The 21,750-nt window shown below is 36.0% G+C and overlaps 1 long non-coding RNA gene across 2 annotated transcripts in view; it reads left to right on the forward strand.

The window, feature by feature from the left end:
* The first annotated feature begins 4,510 nt into the window (after positions 1 to 4,510).
* The window catches only part of LOC137387231 (uncharacterized), a 255,279-nt gene continuing 238,039 nt past the window's right edge, over positions 4,511 to 21,750 (forward strand). The window contains exons 1-3 of one of the 2 annotated variants that reach the window (XR_010977885.1): positions 4,511 to 4,666; positions 5,214 to 5,287; positions 8,092 to 8,232. This is a non-coding gene — a long non-coding RNA (uncharacterized lncRNA). The remainder of the gene's footprint in view (positions 4,667 to 5,213; positions 5,288 to 8,091; positions 8,233 to 21,750) is intronic. The other variant, XR_010977884.1, reaches the window with a different exon arrangement.

Raw genomic sequence — 21,750 nt, forward strand, 5'->3', positions numbered from 1 at the left:
ATATACTGATTACTCATGATGATCTCTCACAGTGCATGGAACTAGCAAGTCTTCTATTTTAATCTAATTAAAGGATCTATGGGTGCTTTACCACTTCATGGAATAATTCTCAATATACTGATTACTCATGATGATCTCTCACAGTGCATGGAACTAGCAAGTTTTCTAGTTTAATCTATTTAAAGGATCTATGGGAGCTTTACCACTTCATGGAATAATTCTCAATATACTGATTACTCATGATGATCTCTCACAGTGCATGGAACTAGCAAGTCTACTAGTTAAATCTAATTAAAGGATCCATCGGTGCTTTACCACTTCATGGAATAATTCTCAATATACTGATTACTCATGATGATCTTTCGCAGTGCATGGAACTAGCAAGTCTACTAGTTTAATCTAATTAAAGGAACTATGGGTGCTTTACTACTTCATAGAATAATTCTCAATATACTGATTACTCATGATGATCTCTCACAGTGCATGGAACTAGCAAGTCTACTAGTTTAATCTAATTAAAGGATCCATGGGTGCTTTATCACTTCATGGAATAATTTTCAATATACTGATTACTCATGATGATCCCTCACAGTGCATGGAGCTAGCAAGTCTACTAGTTTGATCTATTTAAAGGATCCATGGATGCTTTACCACTTCATGGAATAATTCTCAATATACTGATTACTCATGATGATCCCTCACAGTGCATGGAACTAGCAAGTCTACTAGTTTAATCTATTTAAAGGATCCATGGGTGCTTTACCACTTCATGGAATAATTCTCAATATACTGATTACTCATGATGATCTCTCACAGTGCATGGAACTAGCAAGTTTTCTAGTTTAATCTATTTAAAGGATCTATGGGTGCTTTACCACTTCATGGCATAACTCTCAATATACTGATTACTCATGATGATCTCTCACAGTGCATGGAACTAGCAAGTCTTCTATTTTAATCTAATTAAAGGATCTATGGGTGCTTTACCACTTCATGGAATAATTCTCAATATACTGATTACTCATGATGATCTCTCACAGTGCATGGTTCTAGGAAGTCTAATAGTTTAATTTAATTAAAGGATCCATGGGTGCTTTACCACTTCATGGAAAAATTCTCAATATACTGATTACTCCTAATGATCTCTCACAGTGCATGGAACTAACAAGTCTACTAGTTTAATCTAATTAATGGAACTATGGGTGCTTTACCACTTCATGGAATAATTCTCAACATCCTGATTACTCATGATGATCTCTCACAGTGCATGGAACTAGCAAGTCTACTAGTTTAATTTAATAAAAGGATCTATGGGTGCTTTACTACTTCATGGAATAATTCTCAATATACTGATTACTCATGATGATCTGTCGCAGTGCATGGAACTAGCAAGTCTACTAGTTTAATCTAATTAAAGGATCTATTGGTGCTTTACCACTTCATGGAATAATTCTCAATATACTGATTACTCATGATGATCCCTCACAGTGCATGGAGCTAGCAAATCTACTAGTTTAATCTATTTAAAGGATCCATGGATGCTTTACCACTTCATGGCATAATTCTCAATATACTGATTACTCATGATGATCCCTCACAGTGCATGGAACTAGCAAGTCTACTAGTTTAATCTATTTAAAGGATCGATGGGTGCTTTACCACTTCATGGAAAAATTCTCAATATACTGATTGCTCATGATGGTCTCTCACAGTGCATGGAACTAGCAAGTCTACTAGTTTAATCTAATTAAAGGGTCTATGGGTGCTTTACTACTTCATGGAATAATTCTCAATATACTGATTACTCATGATGATCTTTCGCAGTGCATGGAACTAGCAAGTCTACTAGTTTAATCTAATTAAAGGAACTATGGGTGCTTTACTACTTCATGGAATAATTCTCAATATACTGATTACTCATGATGATCTCTCACAGTGGATGGAACTAGCAAGTCTACTAGTTTAATCTAATTAAAGGATCCATGGGTGCTTTACCACTTAATGGAAAAATTCTCAATATACTGATTACTCATGATGATCCCTCACAGTGCATGGAGCTAGCAAGTCTACTAGTTTAATCTATTTAAAGGATCCATGGATGCTTTACCACTTCATGGAACAATTATCAATATATTGAATACTCATGATGATCTCTCACAATGCATGGAACTAGCAAGTGTACTAGTTTAATCTAATTAAAGGATCTATGGGTGCTTTACCGCTTCATGGAATAATTCTCAATATACTGATTACTCATGATGATCTCTCACAGTAAATGGAACTAGCAAGTGTACTAGTTTAATCTAATTAAAGGATCTATGGGTGCTTTACCACTGTTATATGTGTTATCGAAGTATTTGACTTACTTGACAGCACAATAACATCAATGATTAATCACTGTTAGCTCTTCTCCAATCTAGACTAATATTACTATGGTTGATTAAGTGTAGGCAAGCCGCCTGGTTTGTTCAATGATTGATTAAAGTGTGAGTTCAATTTATGGGACTTGACCAAGATCTTTAGTGCAAGCCTAACACTAGCTAAGCTCCGATGTTGATTGTTAGCAAATAGCAACACTCTTTATTTCATGAACCAAAACCTAACATACAGTAACAAAGTTCTAGAATATGAGAAAGATAACAAATAGTGAGAAAGAACTAAGTAATATAAATCTCTTACGCCAACATCAAGCTTGTGTCTGCCCTTAAAGCTCAGTCTTACACGTCTGTAAGTGTCACTGCCAAAGAGGCTGAGCTATTAAAAAACACAAGCTTTTATAGGCATTTAGGATAGCCTGAGGACGGGTATATAATGTTCGTATCATATACTATGTTGTAGGAGTAAGTCCATTGGAAGGAACACTGTCTTTGGATACGTCACAGGGGGTGCGCCGAGATTGTGGCTGGATGCTAGGATTGCGTAATATTGTCTCCGTCAGCACCGTAACATGTCATGGAAAAGTACTGGCTTAGGGTGATGGTAAGTTCAGTTATTTTTGGTAGTGCTTGGTGATGGGTGGATAGATATAATTACTCCCAAATTCCTTGGCGGTTTCCATAGGCGGTGTTGACTCATCAGTTTCCAGATTGATGTATTATAATTTTGACATTTCCAATTAGGGGATCTTTTGATGTCTCTTAGGCGTTTCGATGCTTGTACGGCGGTTTGGCTACATTCCTGCTGTTATCATGTTTTCGGAGTATTTCCATACAACATTTCTCCCGTTGTTAAAGAACGATATGTCCTCATGTCGTATTTCGTGGTAGCGTTGCTGTTGGCATAACGGTAGTAAAATAAACAGAATATATAAAATGAAATGAAGTTATAAAATTGTGGTTAGAATAAAGATATTTAAAACCCATGTACCTGAGTTAAAAAAAAAATTATATAATAATTCGTAAAACCAAAACCATGAATGGAATCCCAAAACATAAAGATGTTAAAAGTGGAAATAAAAGTTGTTTTTTTTTTTATTTTCTCAAAGCAATAAGATTTAGGTTAGTAGTAGAAGTATATGGTTGTTAGTTTGCCATGTGGTCCAGGTGAGTGTCAATTGTCCTTTCGGTGTCGCGTATTATTGTCCTGGTTTTTGTATTGCGTCTCCCTTGGCAAAGTAAACGGGTCCTCCCGTATGTCGGTATGTATGGGTGGTTGTATGCGGAGGGTAGTCATTGGTCTTATGGTCAGGAAGAAAGCTAAATCTTGAAATAGAAACTTCACATAACGTTATAGCAAAAACTGGCGTGTCTTTTTAAAATTCTAAAATCACAAAATAAATGTTATAACATGCATGACTCAGTTGTGTGTAAGACATTTTCACTTTCCACTGCTGGAGCTACCTATAAAAAGAAAAAATTGTCCAAGCATCTCCTTTCATCACTAACCTGTCTTATCCTAAAAAATAGAAAGTCACAATAAAAGTTAACAGTTTTAAACGAGTTCGTTTTCTGGTATGTGCCGTGTCTATTTCATAATAAAGTCTATCCTAAAAATTCAAAAGTCAATTTTTGTTACATGAGTGAGACACGCCATTTATTCCATAGTGGCTACGTCTAGTTTTTTTTTTTAAGGTTAAATGAACCATGAATGCTGTGTTTGATCAAATTTGGTAATCAATCAGCCACTATCTGAGATTAGAAAATGATACGGCACGCTGTACCTGTCAAGGAAATATAGATGTTAGCATGTGGTGAGCATTATGACAAGTTACTAGTGATAAATGGACAGTTACTAGTAGCGTTAGAGCATGAATAATTGTCATAGCAAGTGCTACTAGGCAAATACCAGTCTGTCAAGCGAAGAGGCAACAATTTAGCTCATACATACGTTACTGTCATGGTCTGTTGGTTCAGGCTTCGGGTTGATTATAGGCGCACTGCAAATGGATAATATTTGATCTTGTCTGGTAGTTGCTTGTGGAACTTGCGTAGCTGTTGAATTTGGAGGATGGGCGGAGCTTGTATATCGTCTTGAGCTGTTAGTTTGGCTGGCTAGTTTAATGATAGGATCTTCGGTATCGCTTGACTGCACGTGGTGTCTATTTGATGTTTGACTTTCGCATTCCGTAAGCATTCTTAGACAGCGAGCTAATGATAAGCATGCCATCTGAAGCATGTCATTACTTTCTCTGTTGTTCCTTATTCTGATCGCTGTTATTTCTGATGTGGTGAGTTAAATTCTTCCTAGTTATGCTGTCTAGAAATGATTGGTATGGGATGGTTAGTCGTGTTGATGAATGATGTACTCCTCTTTTCGTGAACATTTTCTTACTTCTTCCTTTAGCCTTGTCAAATGTCCGGTATATGTGTCGTGTTGTTTAAAAAATTTATCGTGAAATTTCGTCTAGTCTTGGTCTGTTTAATCGTAGTCCGAGTGGAGTTAATTCTTGAAAAAAGAATCCGTTTTAGTCCAAAATTTTGTTCCATTTGTGTAGGTGAGAACTGTGGCTATTCGTAATATTCAAAATCTTCTACTCTGTAGTTCCTTGATGGCTCATCTCTTCTCAAAAATTCCGCTTCATTTTCTTCTATTTGTCTTGCCTGATCGTTTACTATCATGGTCAATCCTTGTACTTGTCTTGTCAATGGTGCGAGGGAGTCAGTGTCTACTTGGTTAACACTCATCGTCTTATTTCTTGTTACTGCTTTATCTATAGCTTCTAGGTTTCTTGCTTCCTTTAGAGCTTCTTGTAAAGTGATGTTTTCTTGTTTCAGGATCGATCTCTGATAACTCTCCTTCAGGCCTCCTATGAATGCGGATTTTATTACCTGATCGCGATTCACTTCTGGTAAGTCTTTAAATACTGATCGGCCTGCGGCCATGATCTCAGAATAGAAATCGTTAATCGACTTCTTCCCTTGGGTGATGTTCCATAGGTTCTTCTCTCGGAGTGGTTGGTCGACTCGGAAAGCCGATATCAATTCCTTCTTTAAGGAGCTGTAGCTCCTCGCGCAATTAGGGTTCAGCTTTATAACATTTCTGTAGGTCTCCCATGCTGGTCCAACAAGTTTAGCAGGTAGGGCTTGTGCTAGTCGTCTGTTGTCGTAGTTGTATTGAGCCATCAGTATTTCCCATCGATCAATGTAATCTTCGAAGTTATCTCCTTCCTTGAATGGCTCTATGTTATCGAAATTTGGCACTACGCTGATGATGGGTGGTCCCGTCCGAGGTGGGAAGAGTAGATCTCCATTTGATGTTCTCGGTGCTACACCAGGTCCTGTGTAGCTTCCGGAGTCGTCCACGGTTGGTTTTTCACCTTGTGGGCTTTGTTCCTGGGCTTCAACATCTTCCGGGCTGAGTTGTTCACCATGTGGACTCTGGTCCTGGAGGATGATCTGGCTTCTCAGTGCTCTCCTTACCGCAGGAGTTGTTTTCTTAGCTCTCTTCTTCACCATCTCGTAGTCGGGTTGTTGTGCCTTGGGTCAGTCTATCCGGTTTATGGAAGTAGCTCAATGCCGGCTTTGGCTGCTCCTTTTGGATATTCTCTTATCACTGCCGGTTTGGCTCCTAGGTGTGTGACTAGGCTGTGTAGGTTCTGGTCCGCTACAACAAACTTAGTTAACATGCAACCTACGAGTATCGTGCTCTAAAGTATATATATAGGCACTGTTATATGTATATAGTTGACAGAATTTTTTTTTTTTAATTGTAATTATGTTAAGACGAGTATTGAGTAAGTGACAAAGACTAGGTAGTCTATTATGTCTGTCAACGAGAAAGTTATTCTATATAGAGAGGGTTGTTTTCCAAATGGTTGGAGTTCAACTGCAAGGATGAGTCTGTAACGTTTATATATCAGTAAACAGCGTAATAATATATACAGGATTAGTGCAATTAGCATATGAACGTAGATGATTGCTGTTATAGACTAGCAGTTTTCAGTATTGTCCAGGAATAGGTTGGGAAGCTAGGTATAGTTTGTAAACTATATTAATATCTGTATGAAGTATGTATATATACTCAAGTTTAAGCTTCCTATATTAGTGTGCTTGTCTATGAGTCAAGCTGATGTAGCTTGTTTTATAACCGGTGTATTATTATTATTAGGCCTTATACGTATGTAAATGTTAGGTGTAATAACCTAGAGCTCCGTGTATCTACAGTCACTAATAGAATGAGTGTGAGCGTGTGACTGGATGAATCTGCAGAATTGCACATACAAAAGAAGTTGCCAATGTATAAATAGATCTATACTTTCCCTGCAAACCGAAACAGTCAGAAAGGTAGATCAAGGTAGTGAGTGTCCTATGAGATTTGTGAATTTGTACGTGTATCAAGTTCTGATCTATGTTTGCCCTGGAGCGAAACAGTCAGAAAGCATATAGTATAGTGATAACAGCGCTCAGCTGTGAACTATGTATGTATAACTTTCCTGCAAACCGAAACAGTCAAAAGTTATAGGCACTATAGTAAGGCACGCGGCTATAAAATTGTAATTTCCCTGCAAACCGAAACAGTCAGAAATTATGAAAGGCACGCGGCTATGTAATTGTAATTTCCCTGCAAACCGAAACAGTCAGAAATTATGGACACTATGGCAATGTAAAGTGAAGGCACGCGGCTATTAAATTGTTTATGTATAATTTCCCTGCAAACCGAAACAGTCAGAAATTATGAAATAATTGTTTTCTCCTAGGCAAATGTAAATCTGACCTCAGATTTTCTTAAAATAGATTAGGATCCTCAAGCCTATAAGTAGTATGCAAGTGGGTGATCAATCCCAATATAGGCTGCAATTACGCGTTATGAAAGTATGAATTACGAAAGGTCTAGGCGTCAGGGGATTATTTGCCTAGCTATGTGGTTATGCTTTAGCTAAACGATACACCTAGATAAGTCACTAGATCTCAGCTAACATAGACTTTTTAATGAGTCCCACAATAGATATGTGAATATCTACCTGCCCAGTAGAATATAGCGATCAAATTAGGTATTGTAAATAGCTTAAGCAACCAGATATGAATGAAGATGAAGATGTCAGTTCTATGGTAAGCGCTATGAATAATATTACGAAAGATTTAAGCGTTCAGGGATTACCCACTTAGCTATGTGAAAGGTTGATGACCGAAAAGGCACCTCCACCAAAAATGTTATATGTGTTATCGAAGTATTTGACTTACTTGACAGCACAATAACATCAATGATTAATCACTGTTAGCTCTTCTCCAATCTAGACTAATATTACTATGGTTGATTAAGTGTAGGCAAGCCGCCTGGTTTGTTCAATGATTGATTAAAGTGTGAGTTCAATTTATGGGACTTGACCAAGATCTTTAGTGCAAGCCTAACACTAGCTAAGCTCCGATGTTGATTGTTAGCAAATAGCAACACTCTTTATTTCATGAACCAAAACCTAACATACAGTAACAAAGTTCTAGAATATGAGAAAGATAACAAATAGTGAGAAAGAACTAAGTAATATAAATCTCTTACGCCAACATCAAGCTTGTGTCTGCCCTTAAAGCTCAGTCTTACACGTCTGTAAGTGTCACTGCCAAAGAGGCTGAGCTATTAAAAAACACAAGCTTTTATAGGCATTTAGGATAGCCTGAGGACGGGTATATAATGTTCGTATCATATACTATGTTGTAGGAGTAAGTCCATTGGAAGGAACACTGTCTTTGGATACGTCACAGGGGGTGCGCCGAGATTGTGGCTGGATGCTAGGATTGCGTAATATTGTCTCCGTCAGCACCGTAACATGTCATGGAAAAGTACTGGCTTAGGGTGATGGTAAGTTCAGTTATTTTTGGTAGTGCTTGGTGATGGGTGGATAGATATAATTACTCCAAAATTCCTTGGCGGTTTCCATAGGCGGTGTTGACTCATCAGTTTCCAGATTGATGTATTATAATTTTGACATTTCCAATTAGGGGATCTTTTGATGTCTCTTAGGCGTTTCGATGCTTGTACGGCGGTTTGGCTACATTCCTGCTGTTATCATGTTTTCGGAGTATTTCCATACAACACCACTTCATGGAATAATTCTCAATATAATGGTTACTCATGATGATCCCTCACAGTGCATGGAACTAGCAAGTCTACTAGTTTAATCCAATTAAAGGATACATGGTTGCTTTACACCTTCATGGAATAATTCTCAATATACTGATTACTCATGATGATCTCTCACGGTGCATGGAACTAGCAAGTCTACTAGTTTAATCTAATTAAAGGATCTATGGGTGTTTTACTACTTCATGGAATAATTCTCAATATACTGATTACTCATGATGATCCCTCACAGTGCATGGAACTAGCAAGTCTACTAGTTTAATCTAATTAAAGGATCTATGGGTGCTTTACTACTTCATGGAATAATTCTCAATATACTGATTACTCATGATGATCTATCACGGTGCATGGAACTAGCGAGTCTACTAGTTTAATCTAATTAAAGGATCCATGGGTGCTTTACCACTTCATGGAATAATTGTCAATATACTGATTACTCATGATGATCTCTCACAGTGCATGGAACTAGCAAGTCTACTAGTTTAATCTATTTAAAGGATCCATGGGTGCTTTACCACTTCATGGAATAATTCTCAATATACTGATTACTCATGATGATCTCTCACAGTGCATGGAACTAGCAAGTTTTCTAGTTTAATCTATTTAAAGGATCTATGGGAGCTTTACCACTTCATGGCATAACTCTCAATATACTGATTACTCATGATGATCTCTCACAGTGCATGGAACTAGCAAGTCTTCTATTTTAATCTAATTAAAGGATCTATGGGTGCTTTACCACTTCATGGAATAATTCTCAATATACTGATTACTCATGATGATCTCTCACAGTGCATGGTTCTAGGAAGTCTAATAGTTTAATTTAATTAAAGGATCCATGGGTGCTTTACCACTTCATGGAAAAATTCTCAATATACTGATTACTCCTAATGATCTCTCACAGTGCATGGAACTAGCAAGTTTTCTAGTTTAATCTATTTAAAGGATCTATGGGTGCTTTACCACTTCATGGCATAACTCTCAATATACTGATTACTCATGATGATCTCTCACAGTGCATGGAACTAGCAAGTCTTCTATTTTAATCTAATTAAAGGATCTATGGGTGCTTTACCACTTCATGGAATAATTCTCAATATACTGATTACTCATGATGATCTCTCACAGTGCATGGTTCTAGGAAGTCTAATAGTTTAATTTAATCAAAGGATCCATGGGTGCTTTACCACTTCATGGAAAAATTCTCAATATACTGATTACTCCTAATGATCTCTCACAGTGCATGGAACTAACAAGTCTACTAGTTTAATCTAATTAATGGAACTATGGGTGCTTTACCACTTCATGGAATAATTCTCAACATCCTGATTACTCATGATGATCTCTCACAGTGCATGGAACTAGCAAGTCTACTAGTTTAATTTAATAAAAGGATCTATGGGTGCTTTACTACTTCATGGAATAATTCTCAATATACTGATTACTCATGATGATCTGTCGCAGTGCATGGAACTAGCAAGTCTACTAGTTTAATCTAATTAAAGGATCTATTGGTGCTTTACCACTTCATGGAATAATTCTCAATATACTGATTACTCATGATGATCCCTCACAGTGCATGGAGCTAGCAAGTCTACTAGTTTAATCTAATTAAAGGATCCATGGGTGCTTTACCACTTAATGGAAAAATTCTCAATATACTGATTACTCATGATGATCTCTCACAGTGCATGGAGCTAGCAAGTCTACTAGTTTAATCTATTTAAAGGATCCATGGATGCTTTACCACTTCATGGAACAATTATCAATATACTGAATACTCATGATGATCTCTCACAATGCATGGAACTAGCAAGTGTACTAGTTTAATCTAATTAAAGGATCTATGGGTGCTTTACCGCTTCATGGAATAATTCTCAATATACTGATTACTCATGATGATCTCTCACAGTAAATGGAACTAGCAAGTGTACTAGTTTAATCTAATTAAAGGATCTATGGGTGCTTTACCACTTCATGGAATAATTCTCAATATACTGATTACTCATGATGATCCCTCACAGTGCATGGAACTAGCAAGTCTACTAGTTTAATCCAATTAAAGGATACATGGTTGCTTTACACCTTCATGGAATAATTCTCAATATACTGATTACTCATGATGATCTCTCACGGTGCATGGAACTAGCAAGTCTACTAGTTTAATCTAATTAAAGGGTCTATGGGTGTTTTACTACTTCATGGAATAATTCTCAATATACTGATTACTCATGATGATCCCTCACAGTGCATGGAACTAGCAAGTCTACTAGTTTAATCTAATTAAAGGATCTATGGGTGCTTTACTACTTCATGGAATAATTCTCAATATACTGATTACTCATGATGATCTATCACGGTGCATGGAACTAGCGAGTCTACTAGTTTAATCTAATTAAAGGATCCATGGGTGCTTTACCACTTCATGGAATAATTGTCAATATACTGATTACTCATGATGATCTCTCACAGTGCATGGAACTAGCAAGTCTACTAGTTTAATCCAATTAAAGGATCTATGGGTGCTTTACCACTTCATGGAATAATTCTCCATATACTGATTACTCATGATGATCTCTCACGGTGCATGGAACTAGCAAGTCTACTAGTTTAATCTAATTAAAGGATCTATGGGTGTTTTACTACTTCATGGAATAATTCTCAATATACTGATTACTCATGATGATCCCTCACAGTGCATGGAACTAGCAAGTCTACTAGTTTAATCTAATTAAAGGATCTATGGGTGCTTTACTACTTCATGGCATAACTCTCAATATACTGATTACTCATGATGATCTCTCACAGTGCATGGAACTAGCAAGTCTTCTATTTTAATCTAATTAAAGGATCTATGGGTGCTTTACCACTTCATGGAATAATTCTCAATATACTGATTACTCATGATGATCTCTCACAGTGCATGGTTCTAGGAAGTCTAATAGTTTAATTTAATTAAAGGATCCATGGGTGCTTTACCACTTCATGGAAAAATTCTCAATATACTGATTACTCCTAATGATCTCTCACAGTGCATGGAACTAACAAGTCTACTAGTTTAATCTAATTAATGGAACTATGGGTGCTTTACCACTTCATGGAATAATTCTCAACATCCTGATTACTCATGATGATCTCTCACAGTGCATGGAACTAGCAAGTCTACTAGTTTAATTTAATAAAAGGATCTATGGGTGCTTTACTACTTCATGGAATAATTCTCAATATACTGATTACTCATGATGATCTGTCGCAGTGCATGGAACTAGCAAGTCTACTAGTTTAACCTAATTAAAGGATCTATTGGTGCTTTACCACTTCATGGAATAATTCTCAATATACTGATTACTCATGATGATCCCTCACAGTGCATGGAGCTAGCAAGTCTACTAGTTTAATCTAATTAAAGGATCCATGGGTGCTTTACCACTTAATGGAAAAATTCTCAATATACTGATTACTCATGATGATCCCTCACAGTGCATGGAGCTAGCAAGTCTACTAGTTTAATCTATTTAAAGGATCCATGGATGCTTTACCACTTCATGGAACAATTATCAATATACTGAATACTCATGATGATCTCTCACAATGCATGGAACTAGCAAGTGTACTAGTTTAATCTAATTAAAGGATCTATGGGTGCTTTACCGCTTCATGGAATAATTCTCAATATACTGATTACTCATGATGATCTCTCACAGTAAATGGAACTAGCAAGTGTACTAGTTTAATCTAATTAAAGGATCTATGGGTGCTTTACCACTTCATGGAATAATTCTCAATATACTGATTACTCATGATGATCCCTCACAGTGCATGGAACTAGCAAGTCTACTAGTTTAATCCAATTAAAGGATACATGGTTGCTTTACACCTTCATGGAATAATTCTCCATATACTGATTACTCATGATGATCTCTCACGGTGCATGGAACTAGCAAGTCTACTAGTTTAATCCAATTAAAGGATCTATGGTGTTTCACCACTTAATGGAATAATTCTCAATATAATGATTACTCATGATGATCCCTCACATGGCATGGAACTAGCAAATCTATTAGTTTAATCCAATTAAAGGATCTATGGTGTTTTACCACTTCATGGAATAATTCTCAATATACTGATTACTCATGATGATCTCTCACAGTGCATGGAACTAGCAAGTCTACTAGTTAAATCTAATTAAAGGATCCATCGGTGCTTTACCACTTCATGGAATAATTCTCAATATACTGATTACTCATGATGATCTTTCGCAGTGCATGGAACTAGCAAGTCTACTAGTTTAATCTAATTAAAGGAACTATGGGTGCTTTACCGCTTCATGGAATAATTCTCAATATACTGATTACTCATGATGATCTCTCACAGTAAATGGAACTAGCAAGTCTACTAGTTTAATCTAATTAAAGGATCCATGGGTGCTTTACCACTTAATGGAAAAATTCTCAATATACTGATTACTCATGATGATCCCTCACAGTGCATGGAGCTAGCAAGTCTACTAGTTTAATCTATTTAAAGGATCCATGGATGCTTTACCACTTCATGGAACAATTATCAATATACTGAATACTCATGATGATCTCTCACAATGCATGGAACTAGCAAGTGTACTAGTTTAATCTAATTAAAGGATCTATGGGTGCTTTACCGCTTCATGGAATAATTCTCAATATACTGATTACTCATGATGATCTCTCACAGTAAATGGAACTAGCAAGTGTACTAGTTTAATCTAATTAAAGGATCTATGGGTGCTTTACCACTTCATGGAATAATTCTCAATATACTGATTACTCATGATGATCCCTCACAGTGCATGGAACTAGCAAGTCTACTAGTTTAATCCAATTAAAGGATACATGGTTGCTTTACACCTTCATGGAATAATTCTCAATATACTGATTACTCATGATGATCTCTCACGGTGCATGGAACTAGCAAGTCTACTAGTTTAATCTTATTAAAGGATCTATGGGTGTTTTACTACTTCATGGAATAATTCTCAATATACTGATTACTCATGATGATCCCTCACAGTGCATGGAACTAGCAAGTCTACTAGTTTAATCTAATTAAAGGATCTATGGGTGCTTTACTACTTCATGGAATAATTCTCAATATACTGATTACTCATGATGATCTATCACGGTGCATGGAACTAGCGAGTCTACTAGTTTAATCTAATTAAAGGATCCATGGGTGCTTTACCACTTCATGGAATAATTGTCAATATACTGATTACTCATGATGATCTCTCACAGTGCATGGAACTAGCAAGTCTACTAGTTTAATCCAATTAAAGGATCTATGGGTGCTTTACCACTTCATGGAATAATTCTCCATATACTGATTACTCATGATGATCTCTCACGGTGCATGGAACTAGCAAGTCTACTAGTTTAATCCAATTAAAGGATCTATGGTGTTTCACCACTTAATGGAATAATTCTCAATATAATGATTACTCATGATGATCCCTCACATGGCATGGAACTAGCAAATCTATTAGTTTAATCCAATTAAAGGATCTATGGTGTTTTACCACTTCATGGAATAATTCTCAATATACTGATTACTCATGATGATCTCTCACAGTGCATGGAACTAGCAAGTCTACTAGTTAAATCTAATTAAAGGATCCATCGGTGCTTTACCACTTCATGGAATAATTCTCAATATACTGATTACTCATGATGATCTTTCGCAGTGCATGGAACTAGCAAGTCTACTAGTTTAATCTAATTAAAGGAACTATGGGTGCTTTACTACTTCATAGAATAATTCTCAATATACTGATTACTCATGATGATCTCTCACAGTGCATGGAACTAGCAAGTCTACTAGTTTAATCTAATTAAAGGATCCATGGGTGCTTTATCACTTCATGGAATAATTTTCAATATACTGATTACTCATGATGATCCCTCACAGTGCATGGAGCTAGCAAGTCTACTAGTTTGATCTATTTAAAGGATCCATGGATGCTTTACCACTTCATGGAATAATTCTCAATATACTGATTACTCATGATGATCCCTCACAGTGCATGGAACTAGCAAGTCTACTAGTTTAATCTATTTAAAGGATCCATGGGTGCTTTACCACTTCATGGAATAATTCTCAATATACTGATTACTCATGATGATCTCTCACAGTGCATGGAACTAGCAAGTTTTCTAGTTTAATCTATTTAAAGGATCTATGGGTGCTTTACCACTTCATGGCATAACTCTCAATATACTGATTACTCATGATGATCTCTCACAGTGCATGGAACTAGCAAGTCTTCTATTTTAATCTAATTAAAGGATCTATGGGTGCTTTACCACTTCATGGAATAATTCTCAATATACTGATTACTCATGATGATCTCTCACAGTGCATGGTTCTAGGAAGTCTAATAGTTTAATTTAATTAAAGGATCCATGGGTGCTTTACCACTTCATGGAAAAATTCTCAATATACTGATTACTCCTAATGATCTCTCACAGTGCATGGAACTAACAAGTCTACTAGTTTAATCTAATTAATGGAACTATGGGTGCTTTACCACTTCATGGAATAATTCTCAACATCCTGATTACTCATGATGATCTCTCACAGTGCATGGAACTAGCAAGTCTACTAGTTTAATTTAATAAAAGGATCTATGGGTGCTTTACTACTTCATGGAATAATTCTCAATATACTGATTACTCATGATGATCTGTCGCAGTGCATGGAACTAGCAAGTCTACTAGTTTAATCTAATTAAAGGATCTATTGGTGCTTTACCACTTCATGGAATAATTCTCAATATACTGATTACTCATGATGATCCCTCACAGTGCATGGAGCTAGCAAATCTACTAGTTTAATCTATTTAAAGGATCCATGGATGCTTTACCACTTCATGGCATAATTCTCAATATACTGATTACTCATGATGATCCCTCACAGTGCATGGAACTAGCAAGTCTACTAGTTTAATCTATTTAAAGGATCGATGGGTGCTTTACCACTTCATGGAAAAATTCTCAATATACTGATTGCTCATGATGGTCTCTCACAGTGCATGGAACTAGCAAGTCTACTAGTTTAATCTAATTAAAGGGTCTATGGGTGCTTTACTACTTCATGGAATAATTCTCAATATACTGATTACTCATGATGATCTTTCGCAGTGCATGGAACTAGCAAGTCTACTAGTTTAATCTAATTAAAGGAACTATGGGTGCTTTACTACTTCATGGAATAATTCTCAATATACTGATTACTCATGATGATCTCTCACAGTGAATGGAACTAGCAAGTCTACTAGTTTAATCTAATTAAAGGATCCATGGGTGCTTTACCACTTAATGGAAAAATTCTCAATATACTGATTACTCATGATGATCCCTCACAGTGCATGGAGCTAGCAAGTCTACTAGTTTAATCTATTTAAAGGATCCATGGATGCTTTACCACTTCATGGAACAATTATCAATATATTGAATACTCATGATGATCTCTCACAATGCATGGAACTAGCAAGTGTACTAGTTTAATCTAATTAAAGGATCTATGGGTGCTTTACCGCTTCATGGAATAATTCTCAATATACTGATTACTCATGATGATCTCTCACAGTAAATGGAACTAGCAAGTGTACTAGTTTAATCTAATTAAAGGATCTATGGGTGCTTTACCACTTCATGGAATAATTCTCAATATAATGGTTACTCATGATGATCCCTCACAGTGCATGGAACTAGCAAGTCTACTAGTTTAATCCAATTAAAGGATACATGGTTGCTTTACACCTTCATGGAATAATTCTCAATATACTGATTACTCATGATGATCTCTCACGGTGCATGGAACTAGCAAGTCTACTAGTTTAATCTAATTAAAGGATCTATGGGTGTTTTACTACTTCATGGAATAATTCTCAATATACTGATTACTCATGATGATCCCTCACAGTGCATGGAACTAGCAAGTCTACTAGTTTAATCTAATTAAAGGATCTATGGGTGCTTTACTACTTCATGGAATAATTCTCAATATACTGATTACTCATGATGATCTATCACGGTGCATGGAACTAGCGAGTCTACTAGTTTAATCTAATTAAAGGATCCATGGGTGCTTTACCACTTCATGGAATAATTGTCAATATACTGATTACTCATGATGATCTCTCACAGTGCATGGAACTAGCAAGTCTACTAGTTTAATCTATTTAAAGGATCCATGGGTGCTTTACCACTTCATGGAATAATTCTCAATATACTGATTACTCATGATGATCTCTCACAGTGCACGGAACTAGCAAGTTTTCTAGTTTAATCTATTTAAAGGATCTATGGGAGCTTTACCACTTCATGGCATAACTCTCAATATACTGATTACTCATGATGATCTCTCACAGTGCATGGAACTAGCAAGTCTTCTATTTTAATCTAATTAAAGGATCTATGGGTGCTTTACCACTTCATGGAATAATTCTCAATATACTGATTACTCATGATGATCTCTCACAGTGCATGGTTCTAGGAAGTCTAATAGTTTAATTTAATTAAAGGATCCATGGGTGCTTTACCACTTCATGGAAAAATTCTCAATATACTGATTACTCCTAATGATCTCTCACAGTTCATGGAACTAACAAGTCTACTAGTTTAATCTAATTAATGGAACTATGGGTGCTTTACCACTTCATGGAATAATTCTCAACATCCTGATTACTCATGATGATCTCTCACAGTGCATGGAACTAGCAAGTCTACTAGTTTAATTTAATAAAAGGATCTATGGGTGCTTTACTACTTCATGGAATAATTCTCAATATACTGATTACTCATGATGATCTGTCGCAGTGCATGGAACTAGCAAGTCTACTAGTTTAATCTAATTAAAGGATCTATTGGTGCTTTACCACTTCATGGAATAATTCTCAATATACTGATTACTCATGATGATTCCTCACAGTCCATGGAGCTAGCAAATCTACTAGTTTAATCTATTTAAAGGATCCATGGATGCTTTACCACTTCATGGCATAATTCTCAATATACTGATTACTCATGATGATCCCTCACAGTGCATGGAACTAGCAAGTCTACTAGTTTAATCTATTTAAAGGATCGATGGGTGCTTTACCACTTCATGGAAAAATTCTCAATATACTGATTGCTCATGATGGTCTCTCACAGTGCATGGAACTAGCAAGTCTACTAGTTTAATCTAATTAAAGGATCTATGGGTGCTTTACTACTTCATGGAATAATTCTCAATATACTGATTACTCATGATGATCTTTCGCAGTGCATGGAACTAGCAAGTCTACTAGTTTAATCTAATTAAAGGAACTATGGGTGCTTTACTACTTCATGGAATAATTCTCAATATACTGATTACTCATGATGATCTCTCACAGTGAATGGAACTAGCAAGTCTACTAGTTTAATCTAATTAAAGGATCCATGGGTGCTTTACCACTTAATGGAAAAATTCTCAATATACTGATTACTCATGATGATCCCTCACAGTGCATGGAGCTAGCAAGTCTACTAGTTTAATCTATTTAAAGGATCCATGGATGCTTTACCACTTCATGGAACAATTATCAATATACTGAATACTCATGATGATCTCTCACAATGCATGGAACTAGCAAGTGTACTAGTTTAATCTAATTAAAGGATCTATGGGTGCTTTACCGCTTCATGGAATAATTCTCAATATACTGATTACTCATGATGATCTCTCACAGTAAATGGAACTAGCAAGTGTACTAGTTTAATCTAATTAAAGGATCTATGGGTGCTTTACCACTTCATGGAATAATTCTCAATATACTGGTTACTCATGATGATCCCTCACAGTGCATGGAACTAGCAAGTCTACTAGTTTAATCCAATTAAAGGATACATGGTTGCTTTACACCTTCATGGAATAATTCTCAATATACTGATTACTCATGATGATCTCTCACGGTGCATGGAACTAGCAAGTCTACTAGTTTAATCTAATTAAAGGATCTATGGGTGTTTTACTACTTCATGGAATAATTCTCAATATACTGATTACTCATGATGATCCCTCACAGTGCATGGAACTAGCAAGTCTACTAGTTTAATCTAATTAAAGGATCTATGGGTGCTTTACTACTTCATGGAATAATTCTCAATATACTGATTACTCATGATGATCTATCACGGTGCATGGAACTAGCGAGTCTACTAGTTTAATCTAATTAAAGGATCCATGGGTGCTTTACCACTTCATGGAATAATTGTCAATATACTGATTACTCATGATGATCTCTCACAGTGCATGGAACTAGCAAGTCTACTAGTTTAATCCAATTAAAGGATCTATGGGTGCTTTACCACTTCATGGAATAATTCTCCATATACTGATTACTCATGATGATCTCTCACGGTGCATGGAACTAGCAAGTCTACTAGTTTAATCCAATTAAAGGATCTATGGTGTTTCACCACTTAATGGAATAATTCTCAATATAATGATTACTCATGATGATCCCTCACATGGCATGGAACTAGCAAATCTATTAGTTTAATCCAATTAAAGGATCTATGGTGTTTTACCACTTCATGGAATAATTCTCAATATACTGATTACTCATGATGATCTCTCACAGTGCATGGAACTAGCAAGTCTACTAGTTAAATCTAATTAAAGGATCCATCGGTGCTTTACCACTTCATGGAATAATTCTTAATATACTGATTACTCATGATGATCTTTCGCAGTGCATGGAACTAGCAAGTCTACTAGTTTAATCTAATTAAAGGAACTATGGGTGCTTTACTACTTCATAGAATAATTCTCAATATACTGATTACTCATGATGATCTCTCACAGTGCATGGAACTAGCAAGTCTACTAGTTTAATCTAATTAAAGGATCCATGGGTGCTTTACCACTTCATGGAATAATTTTCAATATACTGATTACTCATGATGATCCCTCACAGTGCATGGAGCTAGCAAGTCTACTAGTTTGATCTATTTAAAGGATCCATGGATGCTTTACCACTTCATGGAATAATTCTCAATATACTGATTACTCATGATGATCCCTCACAGTGCATGGAACTAGCAAGTCTACTAGTTTAATCTATTTAAAGGATCCATGGGTGCTTTACCACTTCATGGAATAATTCTCAATATACTGATTACTCATGATGATCTCTCACAGTGCATGGAACTAGCAAGTTTTCTAGTTTAATCTATTTAAAGGATCTATGGGTGCTTTACCACTTCATGGCATAACTCTCAATATACTGATTACTCATGATGATCTCTCACAGTGCATGGAACTAGCAAGTCTTCTATTTTAATCTAATTAAAGGATCTATGGGTGCTTTACCACTTCATGGAATAATTCTCAATATACTGATTACTCATGATGATCTCTCACAGTGCATGGTTCTAGGAAGTCTAATAGTTTAATTTAATTAAAGGATCCATGGGTGCTTTACCACTTCATGGAAAAATTCTCAATATACTGATTACTCCTAATGATCTCTCACAGTGCATGGAACTAACAAGTCTACTAGTTTAATCTAATTAATGGAACTATGGGTGCTTTACCACTTCATGGAATAATTCTCAACATCCTGATTACTCATGATGATCTCTCACAGTGCATGGAACTAGCAAGTCTACTAGTTTAATTTAATAAAAGGATCTATGGGTGCTTTACTACTTCATGGAATAATTCTCAATATACTGATTACTCATGATGATCTGTCGCAGTGCATGGAACTAGCAAGTCTACTAGTTTAATCTAATTAAATGATCTATTGGTGCTTTACCACTTCATGGAATAATTCTCAATATACTGATTACTCATGATGATCCCTCACAGTGCATGGAGCTAGCAAATCTACTAGTTTAATCTATTTAAAGGATCCATGGATGCTTTACCACTTCATGGAATAATTCTCAATATACTGATTACTCATGATGATCCCTCACAGTGCATGGAACTAGCAAGTCTACTAGTTTAATCTATTTAAAGGATCGATGGGTGCTTTACCACTTCATGGAAAAATTCTCAATATACTGATTGCTCATGATGGTCTCTCACAGTGCATGGAACTTGCAAGTCTACTAGTTTAATCTAATTAAAGGATCTATGGGTGCTTTACTACTTCATGGAATAATTCTCAATATACTGATTACTCTTGATGATCTCTCACAGTGCATGGAACTAGCAAGTCTAATAGTTTAATCTAATTAAAGGATCTATGGGTGCTTTACCACTTCATGGAATAGTTCTCAATATACTGATTACTCATGATGATATTTCACAGTGCTTGAAACTAGCAAGTCTACTAGTTTAATCTATTTAAAGGATCTATGGGTGCTGTACCACTTCATGGAATAATTCTCAATATACTGATTACTCATGATGATCTCTCACGGTGCATGGAACTAGCAAGTCTACTAGTTTAATCCAATTAAAGGATCTATGGTGTTTTACCACTTAATGGAATAATTCTCAATATAATGATTACTCATGATGATCCCTCACATGGCATGGAACTAGCAAGTCTAATAGCTTAATCTAATTAAAGGATCTATGGGTGCTTTACCACTTCATGGAATAATTCTCAATATACTGATTACTCATGATGATCTTTCACGGTGCATGTAACTAGCGAGTCTACTAGTTTAATCTAATTAAAGGATCCATGGGTGCTTTACCACTTCATGGAATAATTGTCAATATACTGATTACTCATGATGATATTTCACAGTGCTTGAAACTAGCAAGTCTACTAGTTTAATCTAATTAAAGGATCTATGGGTGCTTTACCGCTTCATGGAATAATTCTCAATATACTGATTACTCATGATGATCTTTCACAGTGCATGGAACTAGCAAGTCTACTAGTTTAATTCAATTAAAGGATCCATGGGTGCTTTACCACTTCATGGAATAATTCTCAATATACTGATTACTCTTGATGATCTCTCACAGTGCATGGAACTAGCAAGTCTAATAGTTTAATCTAATTAAAGGATCTATGGGTGCTTTACCACTTCATGGAATAGTTCTCAATATACTGATTACTCATGATGATATTTCACAGTGCTTGAAACTAGCAAGTCTACTAGTTTAATCTAATTAAAGGATCTATGGGTGCTTTACCGCTTCATGGAATAATTCTCAATATACTGATTACTCATGATGATCTTTCACAGTGCATGGAACTAGCAAGTC

Source organism: Watersipora subatra, chromosome 2 (assembly GCF_963576615.1).
Source record: "Watersipora subatra chromosome 2, tzWatSuba1.1, whole genome shotgun sequence".
Lineage (NCBI taxonomy): Eukaryota > Metazoa > Bryozoa > Gymnolaemata > Cheilostomatida > Watersiporidae > Watersipora > Watersipora subatra.